The sequence below is a fragment of the Carassius gibelio genome, chromosome B5 (genome assembly GCF_023724105.1).
Source record: "Carassius gibelio isolate Cgi1373 ecotype wild population from Czech Republic chromosome B5, carGib1.2-hapl.c, whole genome shotgun sequence".
In the NCBI taxonomy this organism is placed as follows: Eukaryota; Metazoa; Chordata; class Actinopteri; order Cypriniformes; family Cyprinidae; genus Carassius; species Carassius gibelio.
The window spans coordinates 818,542-824,621 of NC_068400.1; the positions used below are offsets into that span (position 1 = coordinate 818,542).

The 6,080-nt window shown below is 41.0% G+C and overlaps 1 long non-coding RNA gene across 1 annotated transcript; it reads left to right on the top strand.

Annotated features, from left to right (window-relative positions):
* The first annotated feature begins 1,721 nt into the window (after positions 1-1,721).
* LOC127957846 (uncharacterized) lies at positions 1,722-2,352 on the top strand. Its single transcript, XR_008153867.1, has 2 exons — positions 1,722-1,858; positions 1,989-2,352. It is a non-coding gene; the product is annotated as an uncharacterized LOC127957846 (long non-coding RNA).
* The last annotated feature ends 3,728 nt before the right edge of the window (positions 2,353-6,080 follow it).

Sequence of the window (6,080 nt, forward strand, 5' to 3'; positions counted from 1 at the left end):
CTACTCTCACATTGTCCTGAGACCCCGGCCGGGATACGTGCCCAAGGTTCCCACCACTCCCTTCCGAGACCAGGTGGTGAACCTGCAAGCGCTGCCCCTGGAGGTGGCAGATCCAGCCTGGGCATTGTTGTGTCCCGTAAGAGCGCTTCGCATATACGTGGACCGCACCCAGAGCTTCAGAAGCTCTGAGCAGCTCCTGGTCTTCTTTGGAGGTCAGCAGAAGGGGAAGGCTGTCTCCAAGCAGAGGTTGGCCCACTGGATAGTGGATGCCATTGCCTTGGCGTACCATTCCCAAGGCGAGCCGTGCCCCCTGGGGGTGAAGGCCCACCTCACATGGAGTGTGGCCTCCTCCTATGCGTTGGCGCATGGCGCCTCTCTGGCAGGCATTTGTCGAGCTGCGGGCTGGGCGACACCTAACACCTTCGCAAGGTTTTGCAACCTTCGTGTAGAGCCAGTTTCTTCCCATGTGTTGGGTAACAGGTAAATTAGCTGGAAGGGCTGGCTGGGTGTCACGCTTGCTGCGTCATTCCCCCTAACAGAGGGATGTGAGCGCCTTTTTTCTCCCAGTAGAGTTCCCCGGTTGGCGTACCCTGGTCGTGCATCCTCCAGCACCCTCGGCAATCAGACTTGGCGGAGCAGTCTGTGTTCATATGGCTGGGTTCCCTACAGGTAATCCCATATGTGTATTCTTCCATGGTAAGGTTTCCCTCTTGGCAAACCCGTGTCTTCCCTTGACAGACCTGTTCTCCCTACTCCAAGGTAGGACCTGCCTCAGAGACCCCTTCCATATGTAGTACTGCCCCCTGGGTCAGTCCATATCAGTATATCGACATGTCACCTCCCTACGGGTAGGATGTGGTCTCCGTAGCAACTTTTTCCTAAGGCTCGCTTCCCCATTGTCTTGCCAAGCTGGAAGAACAAATAGGGAAGATTTGAAGCAATCTTTCTCTGAAGTTTGAAATCCCTTCCATTAACTTTATGTGGGCGGAACAGCAGCATGGCCTTCTCCAGCAGCAATGTACTCACCCTTTGGCCCCTTCGGTACCAAGGTCAGTGAATTTGCGCTGGGGCTTTGGGAAGGTTACGACCTTAAGCATAGCCTTTCTGGCACGCCAGGGCTTGTCGACAATTGCAGCGCCACAGGGTTGTGACGGTGTTCAGGTTGTGGCGTTTTCCATAGGACCCCATATGTCATTCGACATAACTCATAGTGACCGACAGATAGGGAACGTCTCGGTTACGTACCTTACCCTCGTTCCCTGATGGAGGGAACGGAGATGTTATGTCCCCATGCCACAACCTTGAACCATTCGCTGTTGCCGGGACACGTTCTCGGCTCCTCAGCGTAAAACCTAATGAGTGGATGCACCTGTCGCCCTATTTATACCCATTGGCACGGGAAGTGGCTCAGGTATGTTAATCCACTAGCCAATTTTCATTGGCGTTTTCTCTTAAATTCAGAGATGATTGGCCTCCCAAGTGAGACCCCATATGTCGTTCAACATAACGTCTCCGTTCCCTCCCATCAGGGAACGAGGGTTACGTACATAACCGAGACGTTTTCTTGTATGCATAACTCAAGCAGAATGTCTGTGTTTCTCAGAGAACGTTTACAAGTTTCAATGCGATCATGTGGCACAGACACCTGGAGGAGGCGAGTCGGAGAAGAAGACCTCAGGTATCAACAGGCGCTGGTTCATTAGGCCGGGTTCACACTGCAAGTTTCAGCAGAGCAGAAGCAGCGCGTTAGCAGCAGGTAGGCAGAGCAGAAGCAGCGCGCGCCTATTTTGCTTTCACACCGGCAGCGGAGGCAGCGCGCAACTGAACAGCAGATTTTGGTCAGAGTGCTCTATAATGGGTACGTTCGCATTGCTTTATTTCCCATTTAAAATACATTTAAATAAAAAGACTAGGCAAGAAGCTTTTTTAATTAATAATTTAATTGTTACTTTTGTTGGATCTTTGTCATGTCTTTGTTTTCCGTGCAGTACGTGTTGTTGATAGAAGAAAGGCCATCGCGCTATATTTGTTATTAAGGAGACTAAAAAGACCCAGACTTTGGGTTCATCCCATTAACCGACGTAGGAGAGAACATGGTGCATATTACCATCTTGTCACTGGGTTTGTTTGCAATCAAATTTACCAAAAAACACCCTGAAAACCAATTTAATAAACGGTTTTAAATTATGTGTATAGTAAATGGTTCACAGCCTTGACTTCCTGCTCATCTTGAAATCAGCATTTACTTGTTTATTATATATGCATGTATCACCTGCTTTTGTTATTTGTGTGCTTATGTGTAATTTAGAAATTGTAAATAAATGGTTCCAATTGAATCAATTTTGAATCAAATATTGAGTTGTTTGCTCGTGTGCCAGCGAAAGCGTCAAAAACACTATAAAATTAATTACCATCTGCAATAAGAGCCGCTGCAACTTCATCCCATGCTTTTTCCTTCTCCTGCAAGTCTTTATAAAGTACATTGTGTGGATCATAAAGAACTTGATATTTCTCAACTTCCACAATGAGACGAGTGTCGTCCATTATTGTCTTTCCAGGTGCACTCTGAAGACCACCGCCTGTGACACCACGTGCTGTTGTTTATGATTGTTAGCACGACATCCGTTCTTCTGCCAATACATAGGCCTAGTTAAAAGAATAGGACAACTACTAATAATAAATAAATCTCCAAGGCTAAGCTAGCAATATAAATTATTTAAAGTTGTTTTTGTATTTCGGCAAAAAAAAGTCTATTTTTGGATAGAACTGTAAGTACTTTAACAGATTTTGTAAAAAAAATATATATATATATATTAAAAATAAAATTATAATAAAAAATAGAAAAATATGTGGTTTTAAATATCATACATTTATGTAATTTGCTAAGAACACAGTAGATATCATTAATGCAAATTTTGGGCAAATTTTCGTTTAAGTACATATGTATTTTGGCCATGATCATTTTGGCCATGGTCACTTTATCTTCTATACATATTTTTTTATATTAATTTCCTTTTCGTAACATACTCTAGTTCTTGTTAAAACACTCTAGATGTGCTTTTTTTGTGCAGTTAGAGCACTTTTTGTGTGAAATCATATTTATTTTGTCCATCAAAGGTGTACTTTCACTTTAACTGAGCGTCAGCAGCGCTGCAAAAATAGACCCAGCGCCGAAACGATCGCGGCACTGCTGCTTCTGCTCTGCTTCTGCAACGCTCTGCCGCGCAGCTTCTGCGTGCGGTGTGAACGCCCTCATCTGTTAACATAGGCACCGAAAAAAATACGCGCTGCTTCTGCTCTGCTGCAGCTTGCGGTGTGAACCCGGCCTTAGGACTGGATGCATGAACAAAAGCTTTTTTCACAATAACAGTTCAGAAAAAAAAGGTACAAAAGCTGTCACTGGACCCCAGTACCCGTTCAAAAGATACTTTAGATACTAATATGTGTTCCTGTAGCTCAATTGGTAGAGCACTGTGTTATCAAGGGCAAGGTTTGGGGTTCGATTCCTCGGGAACACATGATATGATATGTAAATTGATAGCCTGAATGCACTGTAAGTCGCTTTAGATAAAAGCGTCTGCTAAATGCATACATTTAATTTAATTTAATTTTAATATATGCACTTTAGATACATGGTCATATTTATTGTACTGCCTTTAATTTATGTTTATGGATATGATTGCACTTTTTTATATTTTAATACAATTAAACTGTGCTTAAAATGTACTTCAAAAATAAAGTCACAAGCTTTAAATTATTTTTTTAAGGTTTAAATATTTGCTGCTCCTCATGTTGTTTGAACCAGTTTGATGGTTTATTTTCAAAGGAACACAAAATTAAAATTTTCCATAAAAACTGTAGATAAACTCCCAAAAAATCCATTCAAAATCGATTTAAAAACAATAAAGTACTGTCATCCAAATCATGACTCCAGAATACAGTTTTGCATACACTTTTGCTAATATTTATCATGATTAATTGCATGAAAAAGTTTTTGTTTACATAATGTGTGTGTATATTTATTATGTATAGATGATGTGAAGTCAGGCTCTGAAGCAGGCAGGCTGAGGATACCACCGCTCAGGACAGCAACGCAGGGATGCAATGAGGGAACCAAACCGGCGGGATCCTGGAATCCGGAACGAAGAGTGAAGACCAGGAAGCACATGAACAGCCAGAACACCAGACTCACTGAAACAATCTGACAATACGGCTGGGTGAGAAACAGGTTTAAATAGTCCCGGTAATGAGTGCAGGAGGTGGCAGTGATCAGGGTGATAGGTAATCAGTAACCACACCTCCAACACAACCGCACGCACAGAAAAGGTGAGACAGTGAATTCATGAACTGTGACAGTACCCCTTTTTTTTTACATGGTGGGTTTTTGCTAAATGTGAGCCAATGTGAGCCAAAATCATCACAATTAAAAGAACCAAAGACTTAAACTACTTAAAAAAAATATATATATTTTTTTTTCTTCAAAAGATGTTTGAATGTTGGTGAGTTTGGTTCTAGTAAGAGGTTAAAATGCTGGTTGGTTTCCTTGTATTAATAATAGTGGTGGGCCGTTATCCTATCGAGTGAGATTCATGCCAAAACCTCACACACACACAAAATGTGTTTTACTCACACCCAACGATTCACAAACAAACTCAGTGTGGTTTGCAAATACAAAACATCACTCACAAACGAATGCATTTTGTTCTGCAAATAAAAAACGTAGCTATCAAACAAATACAGTACGTTTTACATATACAAAGAAACGTCTTCTTCAATGACAAAAATATCTTCCAAGTACAAACTAAAATCTTCCAAGTACAAAACAAAATCCTTCAAATACAAAACAAAATCCTTCAAGTACAAAACAAAATCCTTCAAGTACAAAACAAAATCCTTCAAGTATAAATCCTACAAGTACGAAACAAAATTCTACAAGTACAAAAACTGTCACGTGACTTTTGGCACAAATTTTCCGCCTTGCTGATCCACACGCAAATGCCTTCAGATCCACACACGTTAGTAAACTGTCATGTAATTCGCACTCCACAAAAGCAGGTGGCGCTGTTAGCGACTTGCTTGGCGCCGCCACCGACATGGAAACAGGAGAGAAGAAGAAACGCTAGTGTGAGGGACGTTTTGAACATGATGAGCGGCTAACAGGTGAGTTTCCAGTCATTGCTGGTGAAAAATCAGCCTGAAGGGGTTGTTATTCGCTATAACAACCGCCTCGCTATACATGATCCCACTTATTACATCGCTACCTACAAAATAAATAAATAATTTAACAAAATTTATTGATTTTAAAAACGATTGTAAAGAAAATAGTCCGTTACGCGTCCATACCAACGGTCTGTTTTTCATGGCAAGGGTGTGTTTAGACCTCCAAATCAACCCTGGTCTTCTCCTGCTAGTGTCTAATAGAATATAAAGGCTTTATTCCATGTCAAATCAGTCAGAATCCAGGAAAGTGGTTGCAGCAACATCTCAGATGAAGAGTTTTTCTATATTATATTTGAGTCCCAAAATCAAGGCCTGTAAAAATATTCATATTTTTTGTCAGTCCTTGAGATTGTCATTTTTATAGCATCAAAAACACTTATCAGAGAACCATGTTTGGGCACTAATATCTTAAAGTGTTATTCATAGCCTCACCAAACTTTGCAGGATGGAAGACAAACATGTTCTTAGTATAACTGAACCAGTTTGTACTGCATGTCTATTGAGATTCTACAAGGCCCTAGATTTGGGTAAATGGCTAAACCCCTGATACTGAGGGTATTATAAACTCATTTTCTGCATCCATATGATATCAATTATTACATTTTCTTAATCGTAATCATTATCATGTGTCATTATTTGAGGTCTCTATCACTAATGATATGTAATAATTGATAGCCTGATTGCACTGTAAGTCGCTTTGGATAAAAGAGTCTGCTAAATGCATAAATTTAATTTAAATTTAATTTAATTTAAATTCAATGGTCATGAAGATATTAAGAATGAACCAAAGTGTAGTTTTTGGTCATTTTACTGGTCATGTTCAGTTACACCAGCATTTTTGACCTCATACATTTTTCCTC